At 40.8% G+C, this 13,640-nt stretch overlaps 1 protein-coding gene across 2 annotated transcripts in view; it reads left to right on the top strand.

Moving 5' to 3' along the window:
* The first annotated feature begins 8,717 nt into the window (after positions 1-8,717).
* WFS1 (wolframin ER transmembrane glycoprotein) overlaps positions 8,718-13,640 on the top strand; it is a 53,068-nt gene continuing 48,145 nt past the window's right edge. The window contains exon 1 of one of the 2 annotated variants that reach the window (XM_027836585.1): positions 8,718-8,797. The gene's annotated coding sequence lies outside the window, so the exon portion shown is untranslated. The remainder of the gene's footprint in view (positions 8,798-13,640) is intronic. The other variant, XM_027836586.1, reaches the window with a different exon arrangement.

Below are 13,640 nucleotides of genomic sequence, written 5' to 3'. Positions count from 1 at the left end.
CAGAGTTGATTATCTCTACAATATTGCTGTTACTATATACATAGTTCTCCTGGTTCTGCTCTCTTCACTTTGAATTAGTTCATATAAATCTTCCCAGGTTTTTCTGAAATCATCCTGCTCCTCATTTCTTACAACACAATAGTATTCCATCACAATCATATACCATAATTTGTTCAGCTGCTCCCCAGAATTGATGGGCATCCTCTCAGTTTCCAATTCTTTACCGCCTCAAAAAGAGCTGCAATAAATATTTTATGCCTTTGGGTTCTTTTCCTTTTCCTTTGATCTCTCTGGGATATAGGCTGAATAATAGTACTGCTGGGTCAAAGGGTAGGCACAGTTTTATAGCCCTTTGGGCATAGTTCCAAACTGTTCTCCAGAATATTTGGACTACTTCACAGCTTCACCAACAATGCATTTGTATATGTATTTTTGCACATTCCTTCCAGCATTTGTTATTTTCCTTTTCTGTCATCTTCGTCAATCTGATGCGTATGAAGTGGTACCTCAAATGGTTGAGACAAAGTGGTTGTTTTAATTTGTATTTCTTGAACTATTAGTGATTTAGAGTAGATTAAGGGTTCTTAATTTTTTAATGCCATGGATTCCTTCAGTAGCCTGATGAAACTTATGGGCCCCTTCTCAGAATCATGTTTTTTTTAAACAATTGAAAAAAATGCTAAATTTTAGTTAAAGGTTAGTGAATACAAAAATGTGATGTTTTTCCTAACCAAGTTCACAGACTGCCTGGAATCTAATCTCATGCCTTTAGGGGTTTGGGGGCTCATGAACTCCAGGTTAAGAATCCTTGGACGAAGCACTATAAAATCTCTTCTAGGTCAAAGATGCTATGACCCTATACTAATTGTCTGTCATCCCACTAAATGAAGATTCCCATTTCATTTCCAAAATGATCTCTTCAGCTCCATTTCACACACATACAGCCCCCCCCAAGAAAAAAAAAAAGGAAGAAATAAAAAAGAAAAGAAAGAAGAGAAAAGAAAAGAGAAAAGGGAAGAGAAGAGAAGAGAATCTTTGGCACTCCACAAAGAAATTTGAGACTGTAGCTTGACATGTTCAATTGTATCTGACTTTCAGGAGAACAACTTTTCAGCATCACCAATTTAGACTTTCAGACTAATTTACATTTCCAGATTGTGTCAAAAACAGTACTGCATTCTTCAGAGTCTAAATTGCATCTACAAAAATCAGATTGCTTCTGCCAATCTCCAGCAGCAAAACAAGTTGTCATTTTCACCTAAGACAAAAGTAAGAGGGTGCCTCGGAAGTTCTAGGGAGGATGTAGAATTTGGTAATTTGGGTTTCTCTTGGTGATCTCCAAGTGCTTCACTGCAATCAGTAACATTTAATGCCACTGTCTTTTGTTTAGTTGAACAGCAAGTTCTCCTTTCCTCCCCCTATCTTTTAGTTTTCAAAAGACACAGGGCACATGTCATTTGAATATACTTCAGAAAAAAAGCATTAAGACAACTGTGAGCCTGATAACAAAGAGATTCTATACATATCCTAGGGTGTTCCATAAAACAGGCTTTCAATTCCAGGGGTTCATTATTTTCCATTAGTTGCTATTGTCAGTCATGGCTGACTCCCCATAACCCCGTTTTGTTTTGTTTTGTTTTATTTTTGGCTAGGCAATGGGGTTAGGTGACTTGTCCAGGGTCACACAGCTAGTAAGTGTCAAGTGTCTGAGGTAGGATTTAAACTCTGGTCCTCCTGACTCCAGGGCTGGTGCTCTATCCACTTCGCCACCTACCTGCCCCTTTTTGGGGGTTTTCTTGGCGGAGATACTGGAGTGGTTTGCCATTTCCTTCTCCAGATCATTTTAAAGATGAGGAAACTGAGGGAAACAGGATTAAGTGAGTTGCCTAAGGTCACACAGCTAGTAAGTGTCTGAAGCTGCATTTCAACTCAGATCTTCCTGACTCCCAAGTTATGTGCTCTATGCATTGCACCATTAGGAGGCAAATGAAATCCACTTGGCAAATTCTGAAATGTCAACAGCCTCTTGCTTTCTGAATGTTTGTCATAAAAACTTTTTTATGCACTTAGAAAATGGAGTGTTAGAGCTGAAAGGGACCAAAGAACACAGGATATAGAAGGTGAGAGCTAGAAGAGACCTTAGAACGTAAGAACATAAAATGTTAGAAGGGGAAGAAACCTGAAATTTTAAAATGTTAGAGCTGGAAGGGCCTTTAGATCAGAGAACAAAGGAAGTTAATGCCGGAAAGGATCTTGGATCCGGAATATAGAATGTTAGAACCAGAAGAGGCAGGGATCATTTCATCCTTATTTTACTGATGAAGGAACTGAAATGAAGAGAGGGTAGGTGACTTTACCAAACTCACAAGTGGAACTGTGGGCAGAGTCCAGATTAAAACCCAGGCCTTCGGATTCCTATTCCAGTGCACTTTTCACTACATCAGGCTGATCTTATATCCTTGGTAAATATTTATACCATGTATTCAATTCTCTGATTTGCAAGACCCACTTTTTTCATGAACCCTATCCACATTAGCCCATGCTGACTTCTCATTCCTTTAAAATACTCTAATCTTCATTGTCTCTACTAATATAATATCTTTTCTGTTTTTTTCTTGTATACGTCTTAATCTTGACTTCACAACAAGAAGACAAGATTCCCAATACCTCTATAGCATATATGTCTTTTGTATTCCCTAGAGTAGCCACTTCAGCGTTGGGCACAGAATAAGTACTCAAATACCTCTTAATAGGAATGTCAAATGACTGTTAATTATTTAAATGTATCACATTACCAATATTTAAATGTATCTCAATCCTGAAAAGTATACAAAACCATTGTAGCTAGGTCTTAATTACTGTAGACAGTGAATCTTATGAAGTGGTTGCATTATTCAAATTCACACTATTCAAAGTTATATATGCAAAATCTGGCAAGAGGCTCTAGCCCAGCGGAAATACATAGTATGAATTCAGATAATGAGACCACTTCATGGGATTCATTATTTGCACTAATCAAGACTTATCTATAACTGGTAATAATTGATAACAGCTCACCCCAAATAGGCTGGGGGTGGTGGAGGAGGAAGGGAGAAAAGTGATACTGACTTTAGGTCCCTATCATCAAGGCAGGTGCCCCTGCACAGATTTTGATCTTGACATAAGGATTACTTAGGGCATTGTTATGCAGTGAATTATCCCTTCTGGAGGGAGAGCTTATCTTTTGCCTCTTTTTTGTATCCATAGTGCTCAGCACAATGCCTGGCACATCCTAGACACTCATTAAACGTTTATTGATTGTTTAATTGAGAGATTGAGGTATGTAAGCAGAAGACAGGTGACCACTTCCAGGTGTTATTGTAAGAATGATGAAAGCATCAAAGAAGAAATTGTGGCCTGGTAGAAAGGCTTTCTGGACTTGGAGTAAGGACACCTGGTTCAAATTCTGTCTCAGACATTTAGTTATTAGCTGTGCAAGCACAAGCAAATCACTTAACCTTTCAGATCCTCACTGCCATCATTTGTAAAACAGGAATAATGACATATATCCTACTGACTTTACAAGAGGACAGAGGTTCACAAACCTCAATAGATAGATAGACAAATAGACAGATGTATAGACAGACAGAAGACAGATAGATAGATGTAAATAAATATATGCATATGGAAGGGACAAGGTATCATGCCCCCACAATTTAAGATAACCTCTGACATCTTATAACATCAGCAAAGAAGTTAGTAATAATGTAAGGGCTCCTACAACTTAAGATAACCTCTGACATCTTAAAATATCAGCAAAAGAATTTGTTAATAACAAGTTACATTGTCTTAAGGAGCTTGTAAAACCTTGAAAGGGCAAACCAATGAGAAGGGCCCTAATCTTTTAATAGACCCCAAAGTTCTAGAGGGCAGAGCCAGTTTTAACTAGCCCTAAGTAGGGCAAAGGGCACAGGCTTTTGGATGATGAGGGATGGAAGTGGCATGTCTAAGGGACATGAGATAGGTGGACTTGTAAGATTGTAACCCATAAAGGAATGGACCAATCCGGGCCTGGAAGGAGGGAGTTGCTGTTTAACAGTATAAAACTCTTTCTCGTTTCTGTAATCGGCGGGATCTCTTCCAAGAGATTTTGCCCGGTTCTTCCAAGAACCATAAAATAAATGATTTTTCACTCACCCCAAGCTTAGTTTCATTTGTAACTAGAAGGCTTTATTCCTCTAAGGCCTTGTTTCTAACACATATATAGTTATATATGATACATATGTGTAATATAACATATATGTGTACAAATCCAAGATATTATTCAGAGACCTATCCAACCACTCAACTTCCAGCAGTGAGAAGCTAGGAAGCTATGAAAGAATTGGGATTCTTTGGAGGGTCTCCTTTGTACTATACGTGTGGTTGTGCTTTTTCTGACTTAAAGTTCGATTAGTACAAATTATTGTGTTTTTTTGTTTTTTTTTCCTCCAGCTGAAAGCTCTGTAAGTGCTTAGTGAATCATCTCTCTAGGCAGGTAAATGTCATCGTTCCTGCCTACTCTGATGAGTAAATGAAGACACCCTCACATTATCCAAAAAAAAAAAAAGATTCCAAGTAATTTAGGGAAGAAGGACACCTGAAATAGCTGCCAGCCAAGATGACACACGGTCCCATGAGCTGCGACCACTCATCATCTGATCTTTGGTTTCAATAGTTCTATGCTAAGTCTATGACTCAGTAGCTGTATGACCTTAACCAAGTCATTTGATCTCTCTGGGTACTGGTTACCTCATCTGTGAAATAAGATAATAACCCTTGTACTACATATCTCACAAGCCTGTGACCATGAAATGATAAAGCCAGCTTTAGATACTTAGCTAAAGTATACAAAGGCCTGGATTTAATTCCAGCGCTGCCTCTAATCAGCTGAACAACTTTAGGCACCTCGCCAAACACTAATAATTCACATTTCTATAATCGCAAGATTTACAAATCATTTTCTCACAACAAACCTGGGAAGAAGATGGTTATTGTTAATCCCATTTATGGAAGAAGAAATAGAGGCTCAGCCAAATTAAGGTACTTGGTAGAATCCAGATGTCCCAACCCTTCCCAATACAATATGCTGTCTCTTTAAGCCTTCACTTCTTCATCTGAAAATAGAGTGCTAGACTAGAAGATATCTCTTAGGATAATAGTTTCAGAGGCGAAAGGGATTTTAGAGACCATCTAGTCCAATTCTCCCATTTTTATAAAGAGAGAAATGAGAGTCCCAAGGAAATTGATCCATACATGCAGTGACAGAGGTGAGGTTGGAACCCAGGACAACCAATCTTTCAGGCCCCATACAACTCTAACACTTCTGATGATGCTATTATTGTCATTCTTATAATTCCAAGGAGACTGCCTTTCAAATGTTTAATCAATCAGTCAATCAATCAAAAAGGTACTTATTAAGAGCCTGCTATGTGAAAGATGCTATTATGGAAAATACAAACAAATATTAGGAATGATGATCTTGGCCTCAGGGAGTTTACAATCTAGTTGAATTTTGACAACACTTTGAATACTTTAAACACTCCAAGAATCTATGATTTTATCACAGCTCCAGTCGTTTCCCTACAAAGTCCTATTCTGATTCATCATGCGACGGGCATGGGAGCGGAATTCAGTCTCCACCATGCTGGAAAGGAGTAAAGTACTGTCCTGGCGATGATTATATCTGCTTTCTAAGGCCAAGCCTAGGAAAGCACAAAGGATCACATCACCAGTAGGCTAACCACCTGGAAATTAATTTTTTGTTTATAGCCACTCCTGAAACAAAGAAAATACATAGAGTGGGCTTCAGTCCCATGTGATTTCAGTCCTCTAAGTTAGAGAAGCAGATTGGTGGGAAAAGGGAAAGAGTGTTAATAATCACATTAAAAAATAAACATTAACAGAGCATTTTTGAGATGCATGTGCAATGAAGATTAAACAGACATACTATTGAAAGGAGTGAGTTGTGTGAATCTTCACATTCTCACCATGAAACCAGAAGACAAAAGAAAATTGCAGCTAAATGTAAGGATGATTCACTGGTTCTCATTGGAGAGGTAAATAAAGGACCTGACAGAGTTAATTTTATCATACAACCAAAGGCAAAAAAAGGCATTATTTCATTGGCCATTTGGTCATTTTGCGTTTCAGTGTTCATGATATAGTTATGGGTGAGAATAATTGAAACTTATGTGTCAACATATGTTGCAGAAGATGAAGAGATTAAGAAATTCTGTGAAGAATTTGAAGACTCACCAAATTAAATCAAGATACATTTTGATATTTGGTGACTTCAATGCAAAGGCAAAGGGTAGTGTGAAAATAAATGTTAGAAAATACAATTAAGGAGTAAGAAAAGAGGCCAGAGAATAGGAGCATTCACAGAAATCTCACATATATCAATAAATCAATTTATCTATAGATATAAATATACACATATCTATAAATACAGATAGATCAAGGTCCTTTCTTGAAGATGTTGGATACAGCAAGTACCAAATAACATAACAAAAATTGAAATTTGTAAGATTTTTATAGGAAATAACCAACTGCTCAGTCATGAATGAACTGTATAAATGAACGTCCACTGACTTAAGACAACTGTTAAAATCAATGTCAAACGATAACAAAGAGAAAATACATGCCATGCAAATGAGATTTCAACCTATTTCAATTAAGTGTTGAAACAAAAAAATGGGAAATGGGTACAAAAACACACATTGACATGGATTATAACAATTCTGAATTTTAAACTATATAAATCAAGTGCTATAATGAGAAGACCCAAAGAACCTCAGGAGACTAAATTGCCTCAGCCAGCAAAGTCTTGACTTCCTTGCCAAGCAGAGCAATATAGTAGCCAAAGGCAACACTGGTATCGAAAAGCAAAACAAAACAAAACAAAACAACTTGTTTATAAAATCTAACAGAGAAGAAAGTTGAAGAAAGCTTAAGGAGATATCCAACTAATTAAAGTCAACTCAAGAACATTTAAGGATGAAATTGGAAAGCCAACAAATGGCCCAAAAAGTGGGAAAGATTGACAAAGATTTTTATGACAAAAACTTTTCACTATTGAGAACAGTTGAGTTACTACACTTGTACTATAATCTCACAATGCTAGATGCTTCACAGAAAAAAGTCTAAATTACCCTGAAGAAAACAAAGATGGGTAAAGTGATGACAAAAGTGAGGTTACAATCCCATCACTACCATGCAAAAGATGGGCAAGGTCACTTTCAGTTTCTGGGATCCAGTTTTCTTCTCGGTAAAAAAAGGACAATAATAGTTACACAATTCACCTCACTCCTTATTGTCACATGTGTGATTTATCAGCCTTAAAGCTTTGTAGAAATAAAACTTGTTCTGAATATTCTATCCTCGAGGCTGCCCGACCAGAAGCTTTTGCTGTAATCTCGGGTCTCCAGTGGCATGACCATAAATTCTGCAAAACTTTGTTTCCCTTTATCACCAAGGACAAAAGGGAAGTGATGATAAGGAAGAAGAGAGTGATGAGGTAGTGATGAGGAAGAGATGGAGAGAGTGAGGAGAAAAAGATAGGGAGGGTGAGGAGGGAATGAGGAGGAAGATGGAAAGGATGATTGAATGGGGAAGAAGGAATGTGAGGAGGAAGGGATGGAGAGACTGATGAGAAAGTAAAGAGGAAAGACAGGAGAAAAGATGAGAAAACAGGGGAGAAGAGGAGAGGAGAGGAGAGGAGAGGAGAGGAGAGGAGAGGAGAGGAGTGGAGTGGAAAGAACAATGGCAGAGAGAGACAGAGACGGCGAGACTAAGAGCTAAATGGAGCATTCGGTACAGAATTCCAGAGTTCCAGAGCTGCGGCCATAGTCCTGCTGTGTTTGAAGAAGAGAGGACATTGCATGGCTGTACTGACTAGGATTATGTGCTTTTCAGAAGTTTAATAGGAGGGCTCAGGAGAAACTCAAAGAAAAGCATAGGATTTAGAGGCATATTTGCAGTGAATACAACAGGACTCTGGGGCTATCAGGAAGCCTTCTATCCTCTGGGTTAAATAACAAGTTAGGTTGAACTTAGAATCTAAGAGCAAACTGCATTACCAAGAGATCTTAGTGGTCAGCTGGTCAAACCCTGTATTTTACTGAAGAGGCAAATGGAACCTGGAGACTTCACGGGGCTGAACAAGGTGCCTCGTGGCAGAGCCTGAGCCCCGGCACCAGCTCGCCCTCTGGACCTCTGTACAATGATGGGGCAGACAGGATGATCCCTAGGGTCTCCCCCGGCTCCAGCTCTCAGCCAACCCGGGCCTCTGAAGCAGCATGGAGGGAGGTGCCACGAGGGAACCCCGTCAGCGAATCAGAAACTTTTGCCCAGCGCTGACTCAGGCTTCCTGAGCGCTCCAGCTCCCGGAGCTTTCCAGCTCCCAGGTCGCTGAGTGGTGGAGGCAGCGGGAAGGGGGCGGGACGTAACCTGACGGACGGCTGGATCCGGCCTCTAAGCACACGGCGCCCTGTTGCAGTGTTCGGAAGGCCGGCTCTGAATGGAACGTCGAGGCGGGGAGGGGCGGGGTCTGCGGAGCGCCTGGGTGGATTGTGCTGCTAGCCTGCTCTTCAGCCAGTCTGCGTTCGGCTGTCGCGCTGCCTGCCTCAGCTGGTGCTGCTCCTGCTGCTCGCGCGGGCTGGGGCCGCGGCTCCTGCGGCCGGGCGCACGCAAGCAAAGCTCAGGCTCCCGAGCCAAACCTCGCGGGCGGCGGGAGAGCCGGGCTTCCCAAGGGGGCTGACTCCTCCCGCTGGGCTGGGTAAGTTTCGTCGCGCGGGCAGAAAAGAAAATGGTAGTGGGGGGCACCTCGTAGGGAAGACTTGGAGGGGCTGACACCCTTACACTTAAGCTTTTATTGCTTCTATTCCATAGCGCCTTCTGGGTTACAAAGCTCTTGCCTCTCAATAGCCCCATGATGTAGGCAGTGGGTTTATGTTTGCCCCCACTTTACAGATGAGGAAACTGAGGCTCAGGAAGGTGATTGTGATCTGCGGGCAGCCACACGGTCGTCCCGATTCAAAGTCCAGCACTGTTTACATCAAGCCCACCCCCTTCCCTGGCATGTTTCCAGGATCTTAGCATTAGAGCTGAAAGTGACCTTAAAGATTACTTTGTATCTTTAGGACCAATCACAGTTGCCTTAATACATGCTTGTTGAATTGAACCCCTTCGTTTTGCCGAGGTGTTGCCAGGGATGCTTTGGCGGTCAGGTCGGGGTTTGGGAATTGCATCCGTCCCTGACCTCTTCCCACTAAGGGCATTTTTTAAGCGGGCGAGTCCTGAGAATGCTTCTGGTTTGTGTCTATGCCTGAGGTATGCCTGGCTTCCAATAGGGGATGGGGACAAGGGGGAAGGGAGAGCAAGAATCTCTCCCAGGTCTGTACATCCCTTCTCTAAAACAGCCTCAGCACTGTCGGAGCTGCCCTAAGCTATACTCTGTTATCGGTCTCTCTTGTGCTCAGGGGGACTCTCCATCCTTCTATTTCTGTCCCGCTCGAGGGGCTGTGAGTTAGTCTTAAAAGATCAGGTTGTTGCAGACCAAGCTATAGGGCTTTCGACCATGCCTCCCCTCTCAGCCCTTTGATCCTTGACTCGTTAAACTACCCGAGGGCGTGATAGGAGGAGGAGGCTGCTTTGCTAATCGTCCTGTAAGTAATGGTGTCCCTAGTAAAGAAAGAGTGGGAAACAGAAAGCTAGAAAACTGGTGGGTGTGGTTAGTTGCATTCTGGAGACTGGAAATCATAGGAGTGGGACCCTGGGATACTCAAAAGAACACTTCTGGGTTGATTCATCCTCTCTCTGCCTCTCCCTAGACTTTTTTCTCAACTTAATTCCAGCGCCTTCCCTTTGTTAATTATTCCTTTTAATCCTGTATATAGCTTGGTTGTATATTTTTGTTTGCATGTTGTGTCCCCCATTAGATTGTAAGCTCCATGAGGGCAGGGTCTGTCTTTTGCCTCTTTTTGCATCCCCAGCACTTAGAACAGTATCTGGCATGTAGCAGGTGCTTGAAAAAGCGTTTATTGAATTGAATTGATGCTGAATTTTCCAGAATGGAGAATAATAGAGACACCCTCAGTTTCTCTAACTGTAAAATGAGGGAGTTATATCCAGTGGTCTAGAACATAACTTAGCTCTGAATCCTGTAAACAGTAGCTGAGATTATATTGTATTTTTTCTCCAATCTCCTTTCTTTTAAGGTATCCCCTTTGCCAGCATTTTAAATTCAACCTAATGAATGTAGTGTTACCAGGGCTTTCTTCCTACTCTGTCTCCTTTTCAAGTTTTTCTGGGTGGGTTTTTTTTTTGTTTTTTGTTTTTTTTTTTTTTTGAGCAGATGCTGAACTATTTTATTGGGCCTCAGAACAGAAAACATGCTCAAGTATGGCTTGATTCCATTCCTGCTGTGTCAGTGATGGTTTAGGGTTTCATTGGGTTGACTTTTTCCATGATAAAACTGCTTTGGTGGAGGAAGGGGAGTGAGAGAGCGTCATTATGCAGTGGAAAGCCCTGCTTTTGGACTCAAAGCACTGCTTTCATATCCTATCTCTGCCACTGGTGACCTAGGTTACCTTGGACAAATCATTTTATCTCTCTGCCCCTCAGTTTCCTAGAGGATCCCTACAGTACCTGCTAGCTCTAAATTTATGTTTCCATGATCAGAAAATTCCAGTTTATCAATACATGCTCTCTTTTGGTCTATACTTGTGATTCATAGGATCATAGACTTTACAGAGGGAAAAACCAAGGCCCTAAGAGGTTGAATACCTTGCTTAAGGCCACAGAGTTAGTAAATAGCAGTCAGATTTAAAACCAGGTCCTTGGACTGCAAATCAGTGTTTTGTTTTGTTTTTCCCCATTCTTCCATACCCCCTCTCCCTTATTTCATGTACTTTTACCAAATTAGGGTAGACAGTTTCCTCCTCTGTAAAATGACTAGATGATCTTGAAAGTTCTTTCCTGTTGAATTCCAAGGGTCTAATTTTTGGTTCCCTGTGAGTTGCATGTGATTTAACTGCCCTGTCCCCTGCCTAAGCTCTTAATACTGGAGAGCAAAAATAAGCAACTCAGATTGACCAAGGACATTATAACCTTTTCTTACAGAGAAGCAAGTCAGAGATAGAGCACAAGTCCCGTATCCTGTTCATTGGAAGGACCCTCTGAATTTATAAAATACGCTGCCACAGGGGTTCTCCAAAATGAAGCCTTTTGTCCCTTGACCACTATACTGTGCATTGGTCAGTGAGCATTCCCTATGTTGTAACGTAGAGAAATTGATAACAGCTTAACACCAATTGTTATCTCATATGCCAAGGTATTATCTTGCTGGGGAAGGAGGGATGTAAAATCCTAGACATAATCTTTGAGAATGTATCAATTTCCATAGTTAGTGTCCTGGGGAATGTTATTTTTGATGTTCATATGAGAAGTATGCCTGTTGGTTTCCTGGGGAAGATTTTCACCCCTTTGCCACTCTAACTAGTACCTGCATGGTTATAGACAGTATTTCTGTCTTCCAGGGACTAGCCAAGCAAAGCTGCAGATTTATCACTAGCTGGACCTCAGGTTAAGGATGTCTTCGGCCAGGATTCCTGTGGCATCTCAGATCTATCTAGTAAGACAGGGATGGGGAGAGAAGGATGAGAACTACATTGGTGGAAAGGATACCAGCACGTGCCAAATCACAGATGCCCTAAGTGCTCAGCTACCTCTCCTCCTAGTTCAGGAACGCATTAACTGCCCACACCCCAGAACCTGTTGTTTTTCTTGTTCAATCTTCCCCATTTAAGAGGAGCTAGACACAAAGAAATTAACCACAAACAGGAACTTAAGTAAAAATTAAGCTGACAGGGAAAACGAGGGTCCATTCTCCCCTATTAAGCTCCTTGAAGGCAGGGACTATCTCTTGTCTCTTTATGTTTCCCAGGCACTTAGCCCAATACCTGACACATAATTGGGGCTTAATAAATGTTTATTCATTGAACTCAATTTCCTACTTCTACATTCACGTTCCTGAATCAGATGATGATGATAAAAACAATAATAAAAACTATATTTACATAGAACTTTAAAGTTTGCAAAGTTTTTTTTGTTCTGCTTTTTTTTTTTCCCACACGATACTCACACAGTGGATAGAACACTGAGCTTGGAGTAGAAAGATTCGTCTTCCTGAGTTCAAATCTGGTATCAGACACTAGCTGTGTGACTGAGCAAGTCACTTAATCCTGTTTGCCTCAGTTCCCTCATCTGTAAAAATGAGCTGGAGAAGGAAATGGTAAACTATTACAATATCTTGGCCAAGAAAACCCCAAATAGGGGCATGAAGAATTGAATACCACTGAAACAACTCAACAGCAAATATTTCTTGATCCTCACAATAACCCGGAAATGTAGGTGTTATTATCTCCATTCTACAGATGAGGAAGCTCAATTTGAGAAAGTTTAGATGACTTGCCCAAGATCATACACCTAGTAAGTGTTTGTTGTGGGATTCGAACTCACATCTTCTTGATTCTGAATCTAACTCACTATATACTGTGCCACCTAGCTGCTTCATGTTGGGAATGTATTCCCTATCTGTTCTTAGATGAAAATTCTAGAATTAGAAGGAATGTTAGAAACCATGTAGTCCAACCCTCTCTTTTCACCTAGGAGGAAGCTTTGGCCCAAGGAAAGTGATTTGCCAAGAGTCATACAGATAGATGGTCAGTGTCAGAGGCAGGATTTGAACCTGGGACCTCTGACTCCAGTTCACTTTCCTAGTTTCTTTCAAGGTTTAACTTGGGTGCTATGACCTCTACTTTCCCAGTTCCCTCAGTTGAAAGTCTTCTCATTCTTCCCAGATTTTCCTAGAGGAATTGGGCTGGATTTCTTCTTTGACCCATCACGCCATACCTTGTAATACACTTAAGTATACACGTAGTACTTTTCTCTATTCATACCCCAGGTCCTTTGCTCTTTCCTCTGCATCACAATGACTCAACAATTTACTATTTAAAAAAATCAAAAACTGAAGTCTTTGCCACAGTATTTAAGTCAACGCACTAAGTTTGATATGGAATAAAAGCATAACTAAGACACAGAATGGGAAGGCCCTGGTAACATATTCTAGTTCAGGCTTAACACAGGTATACTTTTTTTTTTCGAGTTGGTGTTTTGGGCAAGTTACTTAGCTTCTGTTTGCCTCATTTTCCTTATCTGTAAAATGAAGATAATAATAGCGCCTGCCTCCCAGGGTTACTGTGAGAATCAAATAAGATGATATGCTGCCCGACATAGAGTAAGCACTATATAAATGATGATGATGGTGATGATTTGGTTTGTACCATCACTGTTCTCTCCCATCTCTAATTCATCTTTCATACCTTAGGTAAGTTGCATCCTCTCTCTAGGACTCAGTTTCCTCATCAGTAAAATAAGGGGATTGGACCAAATCAAACCAAAATTCTCAACCACACAAGGATGGTGTAGATTTGCCAGTTTAGATGAAGTGTGTTCTAGGAAATGAACCAGAAATAAGGTTGGAAAAATAGATTGGAGCCAGATTACAGGGAGGTCTAAGGAGTTCACATTTTAGGCATTAGTCATTAAAGGACCATGCA

Source organism: Vombatus ursinus, unplaced genomic scaffold (assembly GCF_900497805.2).
Source record: "Vombatus ursinus unplaced genomic scaffold, bare-nosed wombat genome assembly UNPS02014818.1, whole genome shotgun sequence".
NCBI classification, from domain to species: Eukaryota; Metazoa; Chordata; class Mammalia; order Diprotodontia; family Vombatidae; genus Vombatus; species Vombatus ursinus.
This window is presented reverse-complemented; position numbering and strand designations above follow the sequence as displayed.